This window comes from Bufo gargarizans, chromosome 6 (assembly GCF_014858855.1).
Source record: "Bufo gargarizans isolate SCDJY-AF-19 chromosome 6, ASM1485885v1, whole genome shotgun sequence".
In the NCBI taxonomy this organism is placed as follows: Eukaryota; Metazoa; Chordata; class Amphibia; order Anura; family Bufonidae; genus Bufo; species Bufo gargarizans.
This window is the reverse complement of record NC_058085.1, coordinates 9,273,575-9,299,591: the sequence shown is the minus strand read 5'-3', so window position 1 is coordinate 9,299,591 and position 26,017 is coordinate 9,273,575. Positions and strand designations below refer to the sequence as shown.

Sequence of the window (26,017 nt, the reverse complement as noted above, 5' to 3'; positions counted from 1 at the left end):
TACGACACTATGTGAGCACAGTATAGCAGTATGTGGGTACTGTTTGGCTATATGACACTATGTGAGCACAGTATGGCAGTATGTGGGTACTGTTTGGCTATATGACACTATGTGAGCACAGTATGGCACAATGTGGGTACTGTTTGGATATATAACACTATGTGAGCACAGTATGGCAGTATGTGGGTACTGTTTGGCTATATGCCACTATGTGAGCACAGTATGGCAGTATGTGGGTACTGTTTGGCTGTATGGCACTCTACGGGCTCAGTATGGCTAGGTTCATATGGGCACTATATGACTGTGAGGACCTACTGTGCAGTTATACACTACTCACAAAAAGTTAGGGATATTTGGCACTTTACTATGATGTGAGCACAGTATGGCACAATGTGGGTACTGTTTGGCTATATGACACTATGTGAGCACAGTATGGCAGTATGTGGGTACTGTTTGGCTTTATGACACTATGTGAGCACAGTATGGCAGTATGTGGGTACTGTTTGGCTATATGCCACTATGTGAGCACAGTATGGCAGTATGTGGGTACTGTTTGGCTATATGGCACTATACGGGCTCAGTATGGCTAGCTTTATATGGGCACTATATGACTGTGTGGACCTACTGTGCAGTTATACACTACTCACAAAAAGTTAGGGATATTTGGCACTTTATCATGATGTGGGCACAGTATGGGACTATGTGCAAACAGTATGGCAGGATATTGGTGTCGTTTGGCTTTATGTAGTCATTGTATTACTATGTGGGCACAGTATGGCAGTATGTTAGCACAGTATGATCGAATGTAGGTGCTGTTTGGCTTTTAGTAAGCACTGTATTACTATGTGGGCACAGTATGGCATTCTCTGTGTACCGTATTACTTTGGCTCTACATGGGCACAGTCTGGCAGTATGCCTGTCCACTGACTATACGTGTTCAGTGTACTTATCTTTTTCGGAGGATTATTTTCCTTATGTGGGCACAGTATGGCAGCATGTTAGCACAGTATGGCAGGGCGTAGGTGCCATTTGCCTTTATGTAGGCACTGTATTGCTATGTGGGCCATAGGCACAGTATGGTAATATGTGGATAGTGTTTGGTTCTAGGTGTGTCCAATTTTATTCACAATTTCTGCTTGCTGTCAATGGATGGGAACACTCTATATTCCATAGACCTGTCCTTTTAAGGCCTTTCTATGGGAAAAATATCTTATTGTGCACTTTGAGGTGCATCTTGAGAGGCCCAAGAAGAAGCGTGCTTCAGTGATGTCATTCGTGTACACGGAGCGGACCTTTCACAGAATTCTAGCTGTGTGACCTCTATAGAAAACCCAATTCTCCCTGGCCGTATCTCTTAAAGGGCTGGCAGCCATCCCCCTTTATTCCAGATAAAGCTTGAGGTTAGGTCTCTGCTGCCAGGCGGTTATTACACAGAACATTCCTCTTAAATCGTATTACCGTCCACTTCTACGGCTGTTTGGAGATTAAAATATCTGTTTATTCTCCCCTGGAGAGGCACGGACGTGTGGCCGTCCAGGAGGACACGATAGGAGTTGTTGTTTGAGTTGGTGGCTCTCCATTTCATGTCTATAAATAATCAGGGGCCCGGCCAGCAAGTAACAGGCGCCAAATAATAATAAGATTGGGGGACACTGTGACACAAATAATGGGGTATGCTCATTGTATACATGGGGGAACACTTTAGAGCTGTTTGTGGGGGCACTCTGGTAATGATAAGAGGACATACCATTAATGGGGTGGATTTAAAGGACACCTTCTGCACTAATGAAGAGATATGGCTAGGATATTGGACATGGGTGAGGGAGGGTGGCTCAGGGCTGGACATCATTAGATGTGGGTTCAGTCACAGTCCAGCGATGAACTATAAAATGAGCAGCTATTCTCTGTGCTGGGACCTATCTATCTATTCGATGGCCAAACTCATGGGGAAAACATGGAAGATCATGGAGCAATAACGGGTTTTCTAGAGACAGGGACCTAAAGAGGTGATACCCATAATCTTCTTCTCCATCCCTGGTAAGGAGATGGCACATATTGGTACCATTATTCCAATTACACGAAAAGGCACTTTGCACAGGTCCAGACCTCCTCTGCCATTACCATCAGCACGAAACCTGTGGCGTGAGCTACATGGCATGGGTTTCCATGGCCGAGCAGCTGCATGCAAGCCTTCCATCACCGAGCACAATGCCAAGCATAGGATGGAGTGGTGTGAAGCATGTTGTCATTAGACTGTAGAGCATTGGAGACGTCTTCTGTGGAGGGACCAATCACACTTCTCTATCTGGTGGTCTGTAGGATGAGTCTGGAGAACATTACCTGCCTGACTGCCTTGTGCCAGCTGTAAAGTTTGGTGGAGGAGAGGTAATTTGAAGGGTTAAGCCTCGGCAGACAAGACATTGTGAACAATTGTATGACAGCTTTGTGGGAACAGTTTGGGGGAAGGCTCTTCTCTGTTCCAGCATGACTGTGTTCCAGTTCACAAAGCTTGGGCAATGAAGGCATGGTAGGGGGAGTATGGAAGAACTTGACTGTCCACAATGAGCCCTGACCTCAACTCCATTCAAGACCGGAATGAAGATTGCGAGCCAGACCCTCTTCTCCATCATCAGTGTCTGACTTCATATATGATCTTCTGGATGAAGGGGCAAAAAATCCCACAGACACCCTCCAAAATCTTGTAGAAAGTATTCCAGGAGGAGCAAAGGGGGGTGACTACTATTAACACCTACTGTATGAATGTTGAATGGGATGTCGTAAAAGCTCCTGGAGAAGAAATGTGGAGGTGTCCCAGTAGTTTTCTCCATATAGTTTATGTTCTCCACTGGAGTTTTTTCTTCTCTGACCTATATCCTGCTTAATCTGTTTTTAAATGTTTGAAAGAGATGAGAATTATCCCGAGGCCAGAATCTGAGAGCACTCATCGCTCGCTCTGTGTTAGCACATTAACATCCCTGGATGGATACGAGGAGGGGGGGGGCTTCTTGCCTCTGTTTGATCCTCGTGGAGCTATTACGGAAATATCTACGTGTGATATGATTTCACGGCCGTAGAATGTTCCAGCCGTGGCCTGCATGTGCTAATCCAGGGCGCCCAGTGCGAGAGTGGCCCATTAATTTATATGAGCTGCCAATACCTCTGCGTCCTTCCTTCCAGATCCTGAGAAGACGCACCAGGGATCCTGCCAAGACATAAGGTGAGCCCTCGCCTACTCCCCGCTGCAATGTTTAAAAGTTTTAAATAGAATTAGCGGGTAGACGGCTCGTCTGCGCTCGTACTGCAAATGTTTGTCATTTTTGGCAGGCCTACGTGGAAGTGACCGCTGTGCCATATTTCTTCCTTTCTTCTTTGATAATTTTCAAAACAGATTTTTTTAAAATTTTACTGAGTGTTTTTTTCTTCTGCTTTTATCGGAATATGGTGAAACTCATCCTTGTAAAACATTGGCGCGGCGACAAGTCCCGCTATCGCCTTACATCCCTGTCAAACAGACAGTCAGAATCACATCGGTTTGGTTTTGCTTTTTATCAGGTTTTTGGCCAGGACGGTTAAGATTTATTTGTATTTTTTTTTTACTCTTTTTGTAACTACACAGGAGTAATAATCACAGAACTAACATCATGGACATGTAGATGTAGCAGAGATGAGCCAAAAAACAAAGTCAGCTCTTTTACATCTGTAGGTACCATAGACACAGGTGACAATGGGCCTGACTAAGTCTCTCCCCATGTTCGGAAGGTGGCCCTTCTAAAGGTGAATTTCAATGTGACCCATCTCACTTTGGTTTTCAGGTCTAGTATGGAGGACTAGCTGGGCTCTCTATGGAGAACTGGCTAAGCTCATTATGGGGAACTGGCTAGATCCAGTAGGACTGGTTAGGGCCACTACGGAGGACTGGCTAGGCCCACTACGAAGAACTGACCTGGCCAACTACGGAAGACTGGCTAAGCCCAGTACAGATGATTGACTAGGCCCAGTATGGAGAACTGTCAGCATAGTCACAGGTGAAATGAAGTATTACACACTGACTATTAACCTCAGTGGGATATCTGTGTAATGCAGGACAGGACAGGTCCCCCAGAACGAGAGACACTCCCTGAACAACCCCCCTTAAAAGCATGAAAAACCAGCTGCCAGTGCTTGTGTGCGGCCATATTTTCCGAGTAAAAGGTATAACTAGGAAATCAATGAGTAGAATTTTTAATATTGATCACAGTTTACATCAGAGAAAATGATAGGATCAAATGATATCTGCTCAGAAGGTTTTCTGTGGACCATGAGGTGATCCACACATGTGCAAGCTCCCCATTGCGGACATGTTTCTACAGCAGGCCCTGGATATTCGCAAACAGTGCAGGCAATCATTGACATGGCTGAATGACCAAAAAGGAACAAAATCCCAAAAATGTACAAAAATGACACCAGCTTTACAAGTTATAGACATAAAGTCACTGGTTTCTTGTTAGTCCTTAAATTGTTATAGAATGATGGGTAAAAGGGAGTCCAGTCTGACAGACATTTCGTATAGACATGTCAAAAGATCACTAGCTAGGGCTAGGTCCATGAGCGTAGACCAAGTACATTCCAAATTATTTGGGTCACGGTTGTACAGAGTGCCTCAAACATTTTTAAGCATCGACCCATTCTACACAAACCAGCATTGATAAATATGGTACTTGACCTTATACATTGGGCCAAGGAGGTGCAAACCCCTATAGAAAAGCTCCTACCAGGAGGGTTTAGGTGCTCTGTAGTCAAAAACATCTTTGCTTAGTATGTGAAAGATTTCCAACAAGTGTTGCTGAAGGATCTGGCCTTTCCATTATGGACATCATCGAGGACAGCTTAGGAACCATGACCAAATTCATATTCAAACAAGTCTATACAACAATATAACATGCTAAAAGACCAATCATGTCTTGGTTCCCCTTTAACTGAGCTCTTCAATTAGATAGGAATTTTGTAGTAATTTTGTATGATCACAAGTAGGATGAGAAGTGTTTGGGTAACTCCTTCAACAGAGTTTGGGACCAGAGAATCCTCAACTAGTTTGGAGGCATTCATCATGGTGGAACCAGTGGACCTCAAACTAACGATGCCCATCCTGACCTAGGCCTACTAATACAGATGATGGCTTGTTACAATTTATTAGTGTAGGTAAAATTCTACAAATTAACTGCATCTCCACTCCCACCACCTGACCCCTCCACCATTTCTAAAACAAAGAAGAAAAGGGTAATGCCTCCCCAAGGGACAGTTTAGCAGTGATATGTCTACCAGTATGAAGAAAAACAACAAACTATTGTGGAGAAAATAATAATTGTTTTTAAGTTATTGGATATTAAATGTTCCCGGCTGTGACAATGGAATCTTGTACACTTCGGGCTTTTGTAATGATGGAAGATAAGCCCTTGCGCTAAGTGATTGAGATCACAAGGGATTATCTGCCATGACTGAGATCTTGGAGCTGCTCAATGTTTCCAGCAGGTGCTTTCCACATGTACACAAGTCACCTCTCTCTGGTTCCTGGTGTTGAAGATCACATAGAGGATTAGATATGTGTCAAAGGTCTTCAGTGTATCTTATCTTGCTTGACATATTGTGCAGTGGCCGGGTTTGAGGTGGCCCTAACGCTATGCTGGGTCCCCTAGACACCGTCAAGGGCAGAAGAAGGGTTTGATGCTGACTAGTTACCCTGGTCAAAGGCTGGAGGCCCACTGTCTGTAGCTCAGTAGTCCGAGTGGCTTCTTGGTGACCCATGGTCTGTGGTTCAGTGTCCCCATCTCAGGGTCTTCTTCTGATCACTCATGCAGACTGCCAGAGTCTCCTCTTCCAAGCACTGCTCCCTAACTGCGGAAAACTATGGTCTCTGACTACTCTCCTTATATACCATTTCTAGCTAGACTGGAACATTTTAGTGGGAGGGGTGGAGTGGAGAAACTCAGCACAAAACAAATACAATGTTACAACTCCCGTCTCTCATAGACTTGCATTACAGATTCAATGGCAGTAACAAAAACAAGTTTTCAGACATAACCACAGAGCTAAACTAGACATTCAAATGGTCAGTCTGTCTGGTTTTGGTGGTAAAAAAGTATTTTTCCTTCCAAAACATGCTCTTCTTTATACCGTATGGTAGCTGTGGAACATTACCAGCTTCTCATTCGAAGTCCCAAAGGTCTCTCAGTATTCATTAACCCTTTCCACAGTGGCAGGCAAACACAGAGCAAATGAACAGTATATATATTGAAATATATATATATATATATATAATGCAGTTACTCAGTATTAAACTGTATACGTCAATGCAAGTTAACCCTTTAAAGTAAGGAGTTGATGACTTTGCATAGGGGAAACAGGGGCAAGTGTCCACAAATGTCCAGACTTCAAAGTACCCCTGCTCCAGGGCACTACAACTGTCCTTCTTGATTTCCAGTTGCCGGATCAGATCACAGACCTGACTTTTCCTTCTTTTTTTATTTCTTGAGAATCCACTCAAGACTCTCTGTTCTAGGTCTTCCATCTATCTCTCAATGTCTCTAAATAGGCTGTTTACTTAGTCTGTCTCAAAAGTGTCTACTCTGCTCTGAGCTCCTGTAGACTTTAGACTTTTTCTTGGAGACCAGTTTCTCTACTCATTTTCTTAAGCTCACTTTCTTCCTGTTAGATGCTTCAAAAAGTAACTCTTCATTATGTCCCTTGTGGTCTATATGCAAGAAGCAGATAGGACAAATCCAGGTGGAGTGGTGACAACAGTAATACTGGAAAATTTCATGCTGGACGTTCCATAAAATGCGGAATGCACACGGCTTTTTCTGGTGTTTTTTTTGCGTGGTATCAAGCATGACAATACTTTTTTATGATACCGAAATCGAATCAAAATTTTGACATCCCTATTTCAAAGTAGTTGTGTTGATGGTTGACTCTACTGTCTGGAGTCTTGCTCTGGACCTCCAAGTGTTTTTCAAAGCTTCAGGCCTCATGCACGCGACCGTTGTTGTGTTCCGTTCCACAAAATGTGGTTCCGTTGTTCCGTGATCCGTTTCCGTTTTGTGTCTTCCTTTATTTTTGGAGGATCACCAGACATGAAGGAAAGTAAAAATAAGTCTAAGTCAAGTTTGCCATGCAAATTATAGGGAAAAAAACGGACGCGGACACGCGGATGACAATCTTGTGTGCCTCCGCGTTTTTTCATGGTCCCATTGACTTGAATGGGCCCGCGAACCGTTTTCCGTGAAAAAAAATAGGACAGGTTATATTTTTTTGACGGACCGGAACCACGGATCACGGACGCGGATGACAAACGGTGCATTAGTCAATGGGTCCCCAGAAAATCACGAAAAACGGAACAACGGACACCGAATGAAACAACGGTCGTGTGCATGTCATAAGCCCCACTAGAAAAATGTTACCCAGATGGACCTCCATAGTGCCAAAGTCCCTATATACAGCCACATGCCCCACACCAACGCAAGCTTTAATGCTAAACTCAACTTTGCCTCACTCAGAGGCACATTCCTGGCTGTTCTTAACATGAGATAGGTGGCGGTATTACACGGCAGCTTTTTACAGCTTTTGGCAACTGAACACGGTGTTGGCAATAGGCCTGTTCCACTTTAAGAGGCCTGCAATGTTCTCTCAGGCCTATGGTGCAGAAGAACATTTGACCTACGGTTGGTTTTATTCGGCCATACTGTAACTGTGCTACGATGAACAGCGTATATAGTGGCGATACTCACTTGTACGTGAACCAGGCGCGTTTAGTTACCGCTGACTAGGAGGCACTTCCTCATGATACCTCTCTCACACCATATGGCTTCAGCTACACACTACTGCCTGTTCACTGCTGCAAGCCCTTATATAATGTGTAATGGTGCCGCCTAGTGTCAGGAGGGAGCACTACAATACATATTAAATTACACGAAAACAGGGTGGACAACATTTCAATATAACACAGTACTGACAAACGAGATATCATCTAGTATCTCTTAAAGGGACAGCATCCTGCACAAGAAATACCGACATGTCAAACATGACATGGGTGATACCTAGGGCATAAGTCACAGCTTCACAAGTCTCAATGGGTCCCTGGTCACAAGAACTTTGGGGACTCAGAGGATAGGACTGTGCAGTGAGTGAGGGGGATTGTAGGAGGAGAACTCTCTCACTGACAGGCAGGTAAGACATGAAACATGGAGAGCGCCTGTTCAGATCTCACAATGGCCGGAGTTGGATGAAATGGAGTTTCCCTTTATTGTTCGGTATCTGGCATGATGCATCAGATATAATAGGGAGGACGTCTCTATTGCTGCATGTCATATCTGTGGAGTGGAGCTGATAAAATGCAGAATGGGAAGTGAGGCTAACAGCTGTGGGGCAGGCCTGGGAGAACGGGTCCATCAGGATTATCTGTCACTGTCCTGGACACCGTCAGACGTTTCCTCTCTTATCTAGACAAAGCCATTATGGAGAATACAGACAAGCAGGGTAAGAGTAGCCAAAGAGACCTAGTGGGCAACACACTGTGTGGAAAATGTCATTTCCCTAATGCTGCTGCATTAAGTCACTGTATAAAAACATGATCCTGAGTTACATCCTGTACTATACTCCAGAGCTGCACTCACTATTCTGCTGGTGCAGTCACTGTGTACATACATTACTTATCCTGTACTGATCCTGAGTTACATCCTGTATTATACTCCAGAGCTGCACTCACTATTCTGCTGGTGCAGTCACTGTGTACATACATTACTTATCCTGTACTGATCCTGAGTTACATCATGTAATATACTCCAGAGCTGCACTCACTATTCTGCTGGTGGAGTCACTGTGTACATACATTACTTATCCTGTACTGATCCTGAGTTACATCCTGTATTATACTCCAGAGCTGCACTCACTATTCTGCTGGTGGAGTCACTGTGTACATACATTACTTATCCTGTACTGATCCTGAGTTACATCCTGTATTATACTCCAGAGCTGCACTCACTATTCTGCTGGTGCAGTCACTGTGTACACACATTACTTATCCTGTACTGATCCTGAGTTACATACTGTATTATACTCCAGAGCTGCACTCACTATTCTGCTGGTGCAGTCACTGTGTACATACATTACTTATCCTGTACTGATCCTGAGTTACATCCTGTATTATTCTCCAGAGCTGCACTCACTATTCTGCTGGTGCAGTCACTGTGTACATACATTACTTATCCAGTACTGATCCTGAGTTACATCCTGTATTATACCCCAGAGCTGCACTCACTATTCTGCTGGTGCAGTCACTGTGTACATACATTATATTACTTATCCTGTACTGATCCTGAGTTACATACTGTATTATACTCCAGAGCTGCACTCACTATTCTGCTGGTGCAGTCACTGTGTACATACATTACTTATCCTGTACTGATCCTGAGTTACATCCTGTATTATTCTCCAGAGCTGCACTCACTATTCTGCTGGTGCAGTCACTGTGTACATACATTACTTATGCTGTACTGATCCTGAGTTACATCCTGTATTATACTCCAGAGCTGCACTCACTATTCTGCTGGTGCAGTCACTGTGTGCATACATTATATTACTTATCCTGTACTGATCCTGAGTTACATCCTGTATTATACTCCAGAGCTGCACTCACTATTCTGCTGGTGCAGTCACTGTGTACATACATTACTCATCCTTTACTGATCCTGAGTTACATCCTGTATTTCTTTTATTAAAATTTTAAAACAAACAGATAAATAAATATATAAAACAGAGACCAAACCAACCATACAGGACATGATGCTCCTCAGCGCGGCGCAGACAGCACCGGTCCAGCCCACTCGCCACAGAACACCAGCTATGTACAATATTTACAATATCTATGTACATGTACTAACCTTCCTGATCCGGTTGCACCTACCTACACTTAACAAATACAGAAGTTAAACTTACAAAAAGCCCACCCACCACCCCAATGCAACACACAATTTTTTTTTTTTTTTAATATTATATATATATATATATATATATATATTTTTTTTTATTTTTTATTTTTTTTATTTATTTTTTTTGGGTCCCTGAGCTGGTCCCGCATCCCATGCCCCCAGTACATGATAATAGACGTCCATGAACCAGCCCAGGATTTTCTTATATGTCCCAAAGTCCCCAATGTTCCATGGAACCCTCCCCCCATTTACCCACCACCCAACCTAACACTACACCCGACAACTCAACCTATACAAATATATATAGACATAAAGACATATAAACTACATTACATAGTACATTACATAGTAGACCTTAACCTCACCACCCACCGTGAGGCTTTTCAGCCACACACAACCCATTAAAGCCCAAGTTTGGCGCCTGCAAGCCCTATGTCCTCATACAGCCACCAAAACAAAACAAAAATCTACAGTGTCAGCTTCAGCCCACCACCGGGAGGGGAGACAACAGGCTAGGGTACCCTAAAGGCAAAACCCCTCCAGAGGAGAGAGGCTCTACCCGCCCCCAACCTCTCGTACTCCAGAGAGCGCACCTTCACCAGGTCTCCGAGAATGTTCCTAACCACCTCATCCTCGGGGAGGATTTTGCGTTGCGTCGAAACTAAACACCGTGCATGCCACGTGTAGTACCTGACCACTGAGCTGACTAGGAATAAAGTGCAAAGGTCCCTACCACCCAGGTGTCTGAATGCTCCATAGGCCCATTCCGCATAGGAGAGAGTGACCAGCCTAGGCCAGCCAATGGAGGTCCCCACCCTGGTGTAAACCTCTGTGTTAAAGGGACAATGAAGCAGGAAGTGGTCCATGCTTTCCAGCACACCACCGCACTCCTCACGGGGACACCCCCTGTCCTCAGAGCTCCTACACTTCAGATTGTCCCTCACACACAGTTTCCCATGGAAGCAGCGCCAAGTCAAGTCAAAGAACTTCAAGGGGATCCTATTGGAATTTAAAAGCCGTAACCCAACCCTCAGATCCCGACCTGGGCAGTCCCTGAGGGCCAGAGGTTTCTGGAAATGGGTCAACAGAACCCTCTGGTCAAGGAGTCTCCTTGACTGAGTCCTGATTTCCCACATCCCCAGACCCCACCGACGTAATACCTTCAGAACCAGGGCAGCATAAGCCGGGAGATGCCCATGTGGTGTGCGGAGATCCTTCACTTGCCCCCCTGTCTCCCATTCCTGGAAGAAAGGCCGAAACCATCCCCGACAGGAGGCTACCCACAGAGGAGCCCTCTCTTGCCAGAGGTTCGAGAGATTAATCTTAATAAAGGTGTTCACCAGGAACACCACAGGGTTGACCATACCCAACCCTCCTAGTCTCCTCGTACGGTAAGTAACCTCCCTCTTGACAAGGTTCAGTCTGTTTCCCCATAACATCTGGAAGAACAGACTGTAGACCCGAGTCCAGAAAGGTTCCGGCAAGACGCACACACTGCCCAGATATAACAGAAAAGGGATCAGGTAGGTTTTGATAATGTTCACCCTTTCCCTGAGGGTTAAAGACCAACCCTTCCACTGGTCCACCTTCTGAGCGGCAATCTTAAGCCTGCTATCCCAGTTTTGATGGGGGTAATCCCCCTGGCCAAATTCAATGCCGAGGACTTTTGTAGATTCCTGGGGCTCTGGAAGGGTGTCCGGGAGATCAAAACCAGGATCTCCACCTCCCAGCCAGAGACTCTCACACTTATCTCGGTTGATCTTGGACCCAGATGACTCTGAGTAGCGCTCTACCTCAGACAGTACCCACTCTGCCTCCCCTCTCGAAGACACAAAGATAGTTACGTCATCAGCATACGCCACCACCCTCAGTGTAGTCTCCGGAGCCGCCCGGTCCATCCCGATGCCCGCCAACGGCCCACGATCAACCCCTCTAAGGAAGGGATCGATCGCGAACACGTACAAAAGCGGGCTCAGAGGACAACCCTGGCGAACCCCAGATCCCACCCCAAAAGGACGCCCAATCCAACCATTCACAAGCGGGAAACTCTCTGCCCCTGCATACAAGGTCTTAAGCCAATCAACAAACCCCCCAGGCAGGCCATATCTCAGAAGGACAGACCAGAGGTACTCGTGGTTAACACGATCAAATGCTTTTGCCTGATCCAAGGACAGCATGTACCCCTTCCAGTGACCTGCCCTGCCCTGCTCCACGGCCTCCCGGACACTGAGCACAGCACTAAAAGTACTGTGGCCGGGAACAGAGCAATGCTGGGCCCCAGAAAGGAGCTGGGGTGCAAACTTCACCAGCCGATTAAATAGCACCTTTGCCAAAATCTTTCTGTCCACACCGAGGAGCGCTATGGGACGCCAATTCTCAATGTGGAAAGGATCTTTACCCTTTGACAGGATGATCAGGGCCGACCTCCTCATTGACTTTGGTAGAGTACCCGAGGAGAGACACTCATTTAATACCTCAGTCAAGAGGGGAACTAAGGTGTCCTTAAAGGTCTTGTAAAACTCAGATGTTAAGCCATCCGGACCAGGTGATTTTTTGGGAGCAAGCCCCTCAATCACCAGACTGACTTCCTCTTCACTGATCATTTCCGTCAAACCGTCAAGAGAGGGGTCTACCCCTGGTTCAGGGACAGTTTCAGTCAGGAAAGCCGATATCTTATCACGATCAAGATCCCTCCTTGCCATGAGATGTGAGTAAAAGGATCTGACAACCTCCAGGATCCCTGATCTGGACCTTCTCAGAGAACCCGTACTATCAATCAGTCCTGACACAATCTTACTACTCACTGACATCCTGCAGTTTTTGTAAGGGTCGGGCGAGCGGTATTTCCCGTAATCCCTCTCAAAAACCAAAGATGCGTGCCTATCGTACTGACACCTCATAAGCAAAGACTTCACTCTGGAGATCTCCTCACGGCTACCCCCAGTCGAGACAAGACGTTCGAGTTTCCTCCTCAGGCCCTGATACAGGCGATACTTACTCAGACTCCTGAGGCTCGAGAGCTGGCGGAAGAATCTCCCCACCCTTTCCTTGAAGATCTCCCACCACTCAGACTTACTGCCGCAGAGATCCAGCAATGGTACCTGGCTCTGAACGAAATCCTCAAAGGACTGTCTTATCTCCGCTTCTTCCAAGAGAGACGAATTGAGCCTCCAGTAACCCCTTCCCATTCGGGGGGTCTCTGCAACATTCAGAGAAAACAAAATCATACAGTGGTCGGAGAACTCCACCTCCACAGCGGACACGGCTGAAGAGACGGCTTCCTCCTTTAAATAAAACCTGTCTATTCTAGACCTACAACTAGCCCTATGATAGGTGAACCCCGGGTGGCCTGGGGTGTGCCGGATGTGGACATCCACCAGACGAGCCTCACTAGCTATTTTATTAAGCGCAATGCTGTCGTAAGTCAGCTTGTCCCTGGAACCTCCCCTATCCTGGGGCCTCGTGACAGTATTGAAGTCCCCTCCAAAGACCACCTGCCGACTTGTAAAAAGATAGGGCTTGATCCTCATGAAGAGACACTTACGGTCCCACTTGGACTGGGGACCATAGATGTTAATTAGACGAAGTTCTTGTCCCCTCATGAGGACATCCAGGATCAGGCACCTCCCCATTTCTAATTCAATAACCCGTCGGCATTCTACCGGTGCAGTAAAAAGGACTGCCACCCCGCTATACGGCTCGGCCGCAAGAGACCAGTAGGAGGATCCACATCGCCACTCCCTTTTAGCTTTAAATACAGATGCCAAATCTGGCAGCCTGGTCTCCTGCAAAAACAAAATGTCAGCTTCAACCCGGCTGAAAAAATCAAAGGCCGCAAATCTAGCCGTATCTGACTTAATGCTGGCGACATTAATGGACGCCAGCGTCAACGGAGTGAGTGCCGCCATCATGGGTGATTGAATTAGATGGCTTTCTTTTCCCACTGCCCCCACCAACTTTTTCATCAGATGATGGCTTACCCCTCTTCAAACAAACAGATGTGTCCATTTCACCTCTGCCCTTGTGCTCTGACTCCAAGCCAGCCCCCACCCCTGAGGACATGTTTTCCCCAGTAGAAGGAGGCTCGGCGTCCCCCGCAGGCCCAGGTGTCACCGCGACTCCCGAAACCTCCCCACCGGCTCCCTCCCCTGAGGAGGGGGAGGTGTCACCAATGGCTTGGAACCGGTTTGAGAGACTAATCAGAGGGGGGTTGGTTGTACCTTCCTTTGGCATCTGGCGGGTGGGAGAAGATCTTAAATCTCCCTTTTTCCCTGTACGTTTATTACCCTGCTTTTGCCATCCCCCACTTCCCCCGTCATGGGGGGATAATGAGGAGATGGCACCTTCCTCTTCCTGGATCCTCCTAATTTCCTCATCCAGCTCACTGTCCCTTTGGGCCTCAGCAGTAGCAGCAGTCTCAGGGGTGAGATCAGGGGTCATCCCAGCTTCCCCAGTTGCCTGAGGTTCCCGGGATTCACCCATCTCCCTCTCCCTTCGGCGATTTTCCTGACGCCTCAGTTGGGCAGGCGTCTTTTGCTTACTTTTCTTCCCTGGCCCCTCTGTTCCTTCACTTCTGCCAGCCCCTGCCCCAGTAGAATTGGCCTCACGGCTTCCTCCCGCCGGGGCATTGACCGCATTGGCATGGAATGAGAGCAGCGACTGAATGGGTGACCTAAGTCACCACACAGGTGACACCTAATCTCTGCACATGATGCAGCGAGGTGGCCAATCTCCCCACACAGCGCGCACTTCTGTACAGTGCAGTTAGCACTGAAGTGTGTGGGGCTGCCGCATCTGTGACAGAGCTTCGGCTGACCCTGGTAGAAAATCTGGATGCGATCCCTTCCAAGGAAGGTGGCAGATGGTATGTGAGTAACTGTGTTTCCTAAAAGCCTAAGTTTTACCATGAACGTCCAGGCCCCAGACCAGATGCCATGTTCATCCCTGTTCTTCTTGGGAACCTCCACCACCTCCCCATATCGGCCGAGCCACGTCATGATGTCAATACACGAGAGTGACTCGTTACGGGTTAGAACGGTCACCCTCTTCACATTGTTCTGACGAGACACTGCCTGGACGGCAAAATCTCGCCAGCTGGGCTCGTCCTTTGCCATCTCATAGTTCGACCAGAAGAGCTCAAGTCCCTCCGGCCGAACAAAGCTGACATCGAACTCAGGGGTCCCATAGGGATGTATCAAGGCGTAGATGTCTGTCGCCTTGAAGCCCATCTTTAGAAGGAGCTCAACAACTTCTGATCTTGAAGGACATGTATCACTGCCCCTCCACCTCAGACGGACCACATTCCTACGGAGAGCACCCTGCCCAGCTGTCGGGAGGGACCACGTGGTCTCCCCGCTCCTTTGCTCTCGGAAGGCTGAGAGGCCATGCCTATCTATCCAAAAGGATAGATCAACCTCCCTCCCCTCTACATTGATTGTGCTCTCCCCTCTCTTTAGAGCCTCCAGAAGACGCCGCTGCAAAACGCCGTCCCCAGAGCCAGAGGACAAGGAGGGTCCCCTACTCACCCCGGCCGTGACAGTAGCAAAACTGCGCACAGGGGCTGCCACAGCCGGGGGGGCAACCGGACCAGGTTCCACACCCTCCCCGCTTACCAAAGACCCTCCACCACCCACTTCCATATCTTCCATCCCCAAACCAGCCTTACTTACAACAGATTCTGCGACCTCCCTTCCTTCCCTCCTAACACCATTCACTCCACCATCCAAACCCCCAGACATATTTTTATTAAAAATAATTTTCTGCCCCCCACCTGCTCCCTCACTCATACTGGCTGAACCGGTGTGTTTTGGTGTAATTATTGGTACCTCAGCATCACTGGGCCCTGGGGTCGGAGCTGCCCCCAAAAGACAGACCACAGCCCCAACCCCACTTTTATCATTGCCCTCCGCTTCCTCAGTACTACCATTTACAACTTTTGGACGCCGCTGATCCATTACCGGGCGCCGCTGATCCAAACGCTGCTGATCTGTTCTTTCATGGCGCCGCTCATCTGAACCAGCAGCGCCAATGCAAAACAAAGGCTTTGGCCTCAGTTCTTGACCTTCATTGGGAGGCGTAACCGTCATAGCTCCGACAGCTCCTTCATGCCTCTGCTGGCCCGAGGGAACAGCGTCATCATCGGTTGGAGCCATCGGAGCTCCTGCAGCCATCTGTGGCGTGGAGCCACCCCCTCCTCCCATCAGGGAGCAAACTCCAGCGCCAGAGATTTTTCTCTCATCCTCCGCAGTAACCTTCCTGTCCGGCTTTTCAGCCGGTGTCGCACCAGCTCCATCCCCGTTACTGCAAACAGAGACGGAGCTCACCACCATATCGGATACCTCGCTCTCCCCTCTCTCCTGCACCGAGTCCACTGCAGGACACGGGCTGGGCTGAGAAGAGGGGCTAATACAGTGAGCCGGCCCTGCGGTCGACCCGGGGGTCCCAGGGAGGGGGGTGTATACATATCTTACCTGCTCCTGGAGCTTGGTCTTCTTAGCCTTTTTCTTTCCTTCCCCAGGCGTCTCCGGTGGCAACTCATCACCAAAGCATAAGTCCTGGAAACGCACTGGGGACTCCAGGAGCTGGATCTCCTCCACTAGGGCCCCTCCCGGGCCGCAGGTCTCATACTCATCCCCCGAGCCGCAGCTGGGTGACCTTGCTATTTGGCGTGCAGGGGGCCCACTGTACGGAATCTGCTCCTGCAGGCTGCCAGGTGGATCTTGCTGGTCATCATCATCATCCTCCTCCTGCACGACTGGTTCCTTCTCCACCTGGCTGTCAGGCTGCTGCCCCATCTGCCCCTTCTCCTCCGCCATCTTCCGAAAACGTTCCTCGTTTAGGAGTTTTTCCTTAAACGGGCCGCTTTTATCTCGGAGTACAGTCCGCCTTTGCTCAATCTCGCCAATGTCAGCTTGTAGCTGCTTTATTTGGCTCTCCAGCCCCTGCTTCTTCCTCTTTGGGGCCACTCCAACACAAGACCTCAAGCCGCGCAGCTCCTCCCGGAGCCTCCTCAGGGTCTTAGTCGCGTCTTCGTACTCACGGAGGTGGCTCATGACCCGGGATCCGTAGGTGGAAATGGACTCCCGGGCCCTCAGTACGCCCCAGCCTTCCTCCTCAAGATCTGCTTCACCTCCGTGAACACTCGGCTTTTGCTGGGCCCCGGAAGGGCCACTCTCACCCATGCTGGCATTCGGGTCCTCCTTAGCGGATCCAGCCTTGGGGCTCTTCCTACTACCCTCAGACTCAGGGGAGACAGAAGCCACATTACTGCGACTCCTGCCAGATCTTCTTACCCCTGAGTCCTCCATGCAGGCCAAACGCTGGCTTCTCCTGTCCCCTGAAGGCCTGCCGCTGGGAACAGGAGCCTGGGGCTTGCTTCCCTCGCTCATGCCTGAGAACCCACTCTCCCCCTGGGGAGGAGAGAGCCGGCCTCAGGTGGATAGATTTTCCTCCAAACGCTCAGGAGCAGCAGCAGCAGCAGCAGCTACACACAGCCACAGGCGACCACACCCACAGGTAATCGCAGCTCAGGAACAGCTGGTCCAGAGCTGCACTCACTATTCTGCTGGTGCAGTCACTGTGTACATACATTACTTATCCTGTACTGATCCTGAGTTACATCCTGTATTATACTCCAGAGCTGCACTCACTATTCTGCTGGTGCAGTCACTGTGTACATACAGTACTTATCCTGTACTGATCCTGAGTTACATCCTGTATTATACTCCAGAGCTGCACTCACTATTCTGCTGGTGCAGTCACTGTGTACACACATTACTTATCCTGTACTGATCCTGAGTTACATCCTGTATTATACCCCAGAGCTGCACTCGCTATTCTGCTGGTGCAGTCACTGTGTACATACATTACTTATCCTGTACTGATCCTGAGTTACATCCTGTATTATACTCCAGAGCTGCACTCACTATTCTGCTGGTGCAGTCACTGTGTACATGCATTACTTATCCTGTACTGATCCTGAGTTACATCCTGTATTATACCCCAGAGCTGCACTCGCTATTCTGCTGGTGCAGTCACTGTGTACATACATTACTTATCCTGTACTGATCCTGAGTTACATCCTGTATTATACTCCAGAGCTGCACTCACTATTCTGCTGGTGCAGTCACTGTGCACATACATTACTTATCCTGTACTGATGCTGAGTTACATCCTGTATTATACTCCAGAGCTGCACTCACTATTCTGCTGGTGCAGTCACTGTGTACATACATTACTTATCCTGTACTGATCCTGAGTTACATCCTGTATTATACTCCAGAGCTGCACTCACTATTCAGATCCTGTACTGATCCTGACTTGCTGACTGCATTATGCTACATAGCTTCAGAGCTGGAATTCCCCAGCATGTACATAATATTGTATAGTTTGACATGGGATCTTGGTTACATATATCCAATCAAAACACGAGTACGGAAGCACATTTCGGACTTTCCCCATTGCGAATCTCGTAATGTCTCGGCGGTCAGCCTTCATTTTGCCATTGTACATGGAGGCGATGCAACAGCGCTAATAGTTCAGGGCAATGAAAGGGTTACCCCTTCAACGAGAGGTGGTGATCATAAAGAAAGTTACCTAATCGGGGGCTACTGGATGCTTCAATTAGAAACATGCAGTCCGCTGGTTTAAACAGAAAGCATGACTGGATCCTGCAACATCATTAATTTATTTGTTTGTCAATCTTCCTGCCGTAACTAGTTTTTTCTGTAGTGTTATCCACTTAGGTTTTTAATTATAAGAGAATGTCTTGTTCAGTTTTTAACCCTCTACACTATACAGGTCCTTCTCAAAAAATTAGCATATTGTGATAAAGTTCATTATTTTCTGTAATGTACTGATAAACATTAGACTTTCATATATTTTAGATTCATTACACACCAACTGAAGTAGTTCAAGCCTTTTATTGCTTTAATATTGATGATTTTGGCCACAGCTCATGAAAACCCCAAATTCCTATCTAAAAAAATTAGCATATCATGAACAGGTTCTCTAAACGAGCCATTAACCTAATCATCTGAATCAACTAATTAACTCTAAACACCTGCAAAAGATTCCTGAGGCTTTTAAAAACTCCCAGCCTGGTTCATTACTCAAAACCGCAATCATGGGTCAGACTGCCGACCTGACTGCTGTCCAGAAGGCCATCATTGACACCCTCAAGCAAGAGGGTAAGACACAGAAAGAAATTTCTGAACGAATAGGCTGTTCCCAGAGTGCTGTATCAAGGCACCTCAGTGGGAAGTCTGTGGGAAGGAAAAAGTGTGGCAGAAAACGCTGCACAACGAGAAGAGGTGACCGGACCCTGAGGAAGATTGTGGAGAAGGACCGATTCCAGACCTTGGGGGACCTGCGGAAGCAGTGGACTGAGTCTGGAGTAGAAACATCCAGAGCCCCCGTGTACAGGCGTGTGCAGGAAATGGGCTACAGGTGCCGCATTCCCCAGAAACAGCGGCAGAAGCGCCTGACCTGGGCTACAGAGAAGCAGCACTGGACTGTTGCATGTCATTCGGAAATCAAGGTGCCAGAGTCTGGAGGAAGACTGGGGAGAGGGAAATGCCAAAATGCCTGAAGTCCAGTGTCAAGTACCCACAGTCAGTGATGGTCTGGGGTGCCATGTCAGCTGCTGGTGTTGGTCCACTGTGTTTTATCAAGGGCAGGGTCAATGCAGCTAGCTATCAGGAGATTGTGGAGCACTTCATGCTTCCATCTGCTGAAAAGCTTTATGGAGATGAAGATTTCATTTTTCAGCACGACCTGGCACCTGCTCACAGTGCCAACACCACTGGTAAATGGGTTACTGACCATGGTATTACTGGGCTCAATTGGCCTGCAAACTCTCCTGACCTGAACCCCATAGAGAATCTGTGGGATATTGGGAAGAGAAAGTTGAGAGACGCAAGACCCAACACTCTGGATGAGCTTAAGGCCGCTATCGAAGCATCCTGGGCCTCCATAACACCTCAGCAGTGCCACAGGCTGATTGCCTCCATGCCACGCCGCATTGAAGCCTCCTGGGCCTCCATAACACCTCAGCAGTGCCACAGGCTGATGGCCTCCATGCCACGCCGCATTGAAGCCTCCTGGGCCTCCATAACACCTCAGCAGTGCCACAGGCTGATTGCCTCCATGCCACGCCGCATTGAAGCCTCCTGGGCCTCCATAACACCTCAGCAGTGCCACAGGCTGATTGCCTCCATGCCACGCCGCATTGAAGCCTCCTGGGCCTCCATAACACCTCAGCAGTGCCACAGGCTGATTGCCTCCATGCCACGCCGCATTGAAGCCTCCTGGGCCTCCATAACACCTCAGCAGTGCCACAGGCTGATTGCCTCCATGCCACGCCGCATTGAAGCCTCCTGGGCCTCCATAACACCTCAGCAGTGCCACAGGCTGATTGCCTCCATGCCACGCCGCATTGAAGCCTCCTGGGCCTCCATAACACCTCAGCAGTGCCACAGGCTGATTGCCTCCATGCCACGCCGCATTGAAGCCTCCTGGGCCTCCATAACACCTCAGCAGTGCCACAGGCTGATTGCCTCCATGCCACGCCGCATTGAAGCCTCCTGGGCCTCCATAACACCTCAGCAGTGCCACAGGCTGATTGCCTCCATGCCACGCCGCATTGAAGCCTCCTGGGCCTCCATAACACCTCAGCAGTGCCACAGGCTGATTGCCTCCATGCCACGCCGCATTGAAGCATCCTGGGCCTCCATAACACCTCAGCAGTGCCACAGGCTGATTGCCTCCATGCCACGCCGCATTGAAGCCTCCTGGGCCTCCATAACACCTCAGCAGTGCCACAGGCTGATTGCCTCCATGCCACGCCGCATTGAAGCCTCCTGGGCCTCCATAACACCTCAGCAGTGCCACAGGCTGATTGCCTCCATGCCACGCCGCATTGAAGCATCCTGGGCCTCCATAACACCTCAGCAGTGCCACAGGCTGATTGCCTCCATGCCACGCCGCATTGAAGCCTCCTGGGCCTCCATAACACCTCAGCAGTGCCACAGGCTGATTGCCTCCATGCCACGCCGCATTGAAGCATCCTGGGCCTCCATAACACCTCAGCAGTGCCACAGGCTGATTGCCTCCATGCCACGCCGCATTGCAGCATCCTGGGCCTCCATAACACCTCAGCAGTGCCACAGGCTGATTGCCTCCATGCCACGCCGCATTGCAGCAGTCATTTCTGCAAAAGGATTCCCGACCAAGTATTGAGTGCAGAACTGAACATAATTATTTGAAGGTTGACTTTTTTTGTATTAAAAACACTTTTCTTTTATTGGTCGGATGAAATATGCTAATTTTTTTAGATAGGAATTTTGGGTTTTCATGAGCTGTGGCCAAAATCATCAATATTAAAACAATAAAAGGCTTGAACTACTTCAGTTGGTGTGTAATGAATCTAAAATATATGAAAGTCTAATGTTTATCAGCACATTACAGAAAATAATGAACTTTATCACAATATGCTAATTTTTTTAGAAGGACCTGTATGTGTCATGTGACACCTATATTCTCTGAGATTGGTGTGACAGGGGTGTATAAGTAATGGAGTTTGTGTAACGTGTATCATGAGTAAGAACCGGCATGTGATGGTCCGAAATGCGTAGATCGTTACAATGTGTGTTTTTTGGAGTTTTTAAACCGCAAGAAATAAAGGATTGTTCGTTTTGCAGAGCTGGAATTTTCATCCCTTTTTTTCCCTATATATCCAATTCTATAGCGTTTGTGCTTGATACTTTTGTCTATTACAAGTTCTTGGTAAATTGCATGTTAAGCTCCGAAGAGGAATAACGAAATCTATTATGTGGTTATAAAGTGCTCGGAATATTCCTGCAGCTTCAGGGAAAGGAGAAGGTAAAAGTTCAGGTTGATAGAACGTCTAATCTAATCAACTATTGGTAGTGAAATGTGAGGACTTGTTGGGAGTCAGACGGAGGTGATTTCCATCAGTGTCGGCTATCTTGACACTTGCCAAGTACCTTGTAATGCTAATGGACCAGGTCACGATATGATATGAGGACAATCATCATATCTTCAGGAATGGGGTAACTTGTGGTCAACGTAAGGATAAGACTTCAATCTAAATCAGGAGACATATAGGGAAGAATGACTACTGGACACCATGGTCTAAACACAAAACCACTGTTCTGGATACAAAGCCACTGGTCTTCATGGACTAGATACTAAACCAGTGATCTCCATGGACTAATACTAAACCACTGATCTCCATGGACTAATACTAAATCACTGATCTCCATGGACTAAATACTAAACCAGTGATCTCCATGGACTAATACTAAACCAGTGATCTCCATGGACTAATACTAAACCACTGATCTCCATGGACTAATACTAAATCACTGATCTCCATGGACTAAATACTAAACCAGTGATCTCCATGGACTTATACTAAACCACTGGTCTTCATGGACTAGATACTAAACCACTGATCTCCATGGACTAATACTAAACCAGTGATCTCCATGGACTTATACTAAACCACTGGTCTTCATGGACTAGATACTAAACCACTGATCTCCATGGACTAATACTAAACCAGTGATCTCCATGGACTAATACTAAACCACTGATCTCCATGGACTAATACTAAACCACTGATCTCCATAGACTAATACTAAACCACTGATCTCCATGGACTAAATACTAAACCACTGATCTCCATGGACTAATACTAAACCAGTGATCTCCATGGACTAATACTAAACCACTGGTCTCCATGGACTAAATACTAAACCACTGATCTCCATGGACTAATACTAAACCACTGGTCTCCATGGACTAAATACTAAACCACTGGTCTCCATGGACTTGCTACTAAACCACTGGTCTACATGGACTGATACTAAACCACTGGTCTACATAAACTAATACTAAACCACTGGTCTCCATTGATTTCAGGACTGTTTGTCAAACACTAACCTTAGTTCCTTAGGTAGTTGCACTAAACCAGTATTGACATTAAATATATAGGTCAAAAGCCACTGATCTTGAATAGCTGTAAAGTAGACATGATAAAGTTGGTCACTAAACCACTGATCACCAGGTTTCAGACACAAAACCATTTGAAACAAACCAGGGAATTGGACATATCTATGGGGGGCATGTTTGACAGTCTTACCTAATGATACAGGGGATACTGTCTCCTTATGGCATGATTGCCTAATTGGCATGAAAAGTCTTATAGGCCAGGCAACGCTCCTCTGGAATTCTGGGAAGATGGTATGCAAATGAGTTCTTAGCAAGCTCTGCCTCTAATGCTACCAGATGTAAGGTAGCTATCCTAGAAGTCAATGTTAGACCTTTTAAACAGGCCTTGGATAATAATTAAGCCAGCATCTCATCTGCAGACTGGGTGAGTGGCCTAGGTCAGAATTCAGAGCTTGCTAAGAGCCACTTGCATACCCTCTACCTAATGATAGTCATGGCAGCTACATGCATAGAGGCATAGATGGTAAATGAAAACCACAGCAGCAACTCTAAGTTTTTCGGGGTTCTTTCTTTCAGTCCCGCTTTAGGTGGACTTTTAAAAAACTCACAAAGCTCCATGCTGGCCGTCATATTAGGCTTTCTGGACAAATCATTTTTCAAGGGGTGTTTTGTGAACAAGCAGAAGTGGCTGGAGTCCTGTCAGACCTGCGCTGGTCTGCGGTGTAGAGTTACATCTTCTACGGTTCAGCCAGACGAAGGCGAGTCCTGGCTCCTGTTTTACATCAGCCTTAACATGACAAATCTGAGCATAAATCCCATCTGGGGCTAATGGCCATAACTTCATGCAGAAACTTTACTTACCAGCTTTACCTCTCTGCTGACAAAAAAAAAAACTATCCCGTCTACTTCTACAGCCTAAAACCCTATCTCCAACACTGGGAAATTCAAGGGAACATACAAAGTATGAAGAACATCCAGAATTATTATTATTTTTGTGGACCCAAACTCTAATAGAAGGAGCTCTTTCATAAAAGAGTTGTCTCAGGATAGGCGTTGTCTCAGGATATGCCACCAATGTCTGATCAATGTGTGTTTGACCACTATGTTCCCCATCAGCTCTACGATGCACTATGCCACTTTTCCTGCTGGTTCTGCTTGTAAGTGGGTCAGATCTTACAGAAGGATCTTTTTAGCCCTTGAGCAGTATGTCTAGCTTTCCACTCGCAGATAGCAGGAAGAATGCAGTTGGACATAGATGGAACTTACAACAAAAATATTTTCTGGTCTCACATAAGGCAACAAGCTTGTTGGTTACAATAGTCTTTCAAGAGGCAACAAGCTTATTGGTTACAGTCTTACACGAGGCAACAATCATATGGTTACAGAGTCTCTGAATAAGGGTACCATCTTCTCCAAAGACGACCAGTCTAGCAGTAGTACGTTTTCTTTATGGGGCAACAGTTTACGCTCTCCCTTGACTTGGGGTGCAGCAAACTTCTCTGTGCATTGGCACTCTGGTTTAAGTCTCCCGAAGGTGGCATTGGTGTAGATGACTAAGCTACAGTTGGCACCATGGTATAGACTCACACAACATGGGCAGTCTCAACAGCTGCTCCCAGATTGCAGTATCTATATCCTTTCAACCACTGCACACACTTTTCCATGTCCCCTCACAGTCACGATCTCCCTCTCCTTGCAAGTTTTGCATGTAGTATTAGTTGCCTCTGCATGGAGTACATGGTGGCAGACTGGCTTGACTTGGTCAAAGATCTCTGTTGCTTACAGGGCCAGTTGGTGTAGCACTTGCTACCAAACCTGCCAGGATCACTGGGTGCCAGTGTGGAGTAACCACGGCTTCAGTGAAGGCCCATGAAGGACTCAAGAACAGACCTGACCAGAATGATCCAACCCCCAAACAAAAATTAGATTTCAACCGTATGTCCTAATAGTGGGCAGAAGAGATTAATGCGTAAAAACCTTTCAACAAACTGTGCATTAATCAATAGTACAATAGTACAGTGTGTGTACATGAGGAATAATACTATTTCTGGCCAGTATGTGACTTGTGTCTGGCACCTTTTAACAGTTTTCCTTTGTGCCCGCGGAATGTCCTGTCCTGGAGAGTCTTCAAGAATATTTCAAAGTGAAAAGCAATTTACCAAGGTCGGGGCTGGTAGGTAAATAGCTGATAGCATGGGATGTAGACATTTCTCACTGATAAGATATATTACAAAGTTTCTTGTGGTCATTTCTACTGTTGATTTATGCAAAGGTGTATGAAAAGTTAGCGACCATTTAATCCAAATTCAGCAGAAGTCTAAGACCTCCTGCACAAGAACGTCTGCCGCCCACAAAATGCGAATACCGACCGCGGGGCAGCCGTAGTGGATAGTAAACCCGTTCACTTTAATGGGTCCGCGATCCGGCCGTTCCACAAAAAGATAGGACATGTTCTATCTTTTTACGGAACGAAACCCCACGGAAGCACTCCGTAGTGCCTCAGTAGGGTTCCGTTCCGCACCATTTTCGCATCTCTGGTTTTGTGGACCCATTGAAGTGAATGGGTCTGCATCCGTGATGCAGAATGCACATGGAACGATGCCTGTGTGATGCGGATGCACAAATGCGGTCCACAATATGGTCACGGGACACCTACGGACGTGTGCAGGAGGTCTAAATCTGATGGATCACTGTCTTAGATCTACACTGCAGTAAATGAGTTGAAACTTATTGTAAAAAATATACTTGGAGCATGCAGTTCTGCACATGGAAATAAAAAAAATTCTCATGCACTTGTTCCATATATAGAACCACATACCTATCAGTGTCTGGTTCCAACCTCCTGCACCTAGTACTGTCCCTTTAACGTGACAACATGTGTGTGACAAGAAGCAGAAATTTTAACACTAATATTTGCCCGCACGTTCTGCCAAAGCCACATAGAATTGGAGGTGTCTGCAAATAGCTGAAGCAGCCATTAGCTGGGCTTTGGAAATTAGCAGTTCTCTAGAAAACAGAGATATCAGCTAGACCCTTCACCTTCATGAGAACACAGCCTATAAATAAACCGGGAACCAGTGACA

The 26,017-nt window shown here is 47.2% G+C and overlaps 1 long non-coding RNA gene across 1 annotated transcript in view; it reads left to right on the top strand.

Annotated features, from left to right (window-relative positions):
* The first annotated feature begins 3,071 nt into the window (after positions 1-3,071).
* LOC122942375 overlaps positions 3,072-26,017 on the top strand; it is a 105,193-nt gene continuing 82,247 nt past the window's right edge. Inside the window, exon 1 of the long non-coding RNA XR_006390546.1 lies at positions 3,072-3,217. This is a non-coding gene — a long non-coding RNA (uncharacterized LOC122942375). The remainder of the gene's footprint in view (positions 3,218-26,017) is intronic.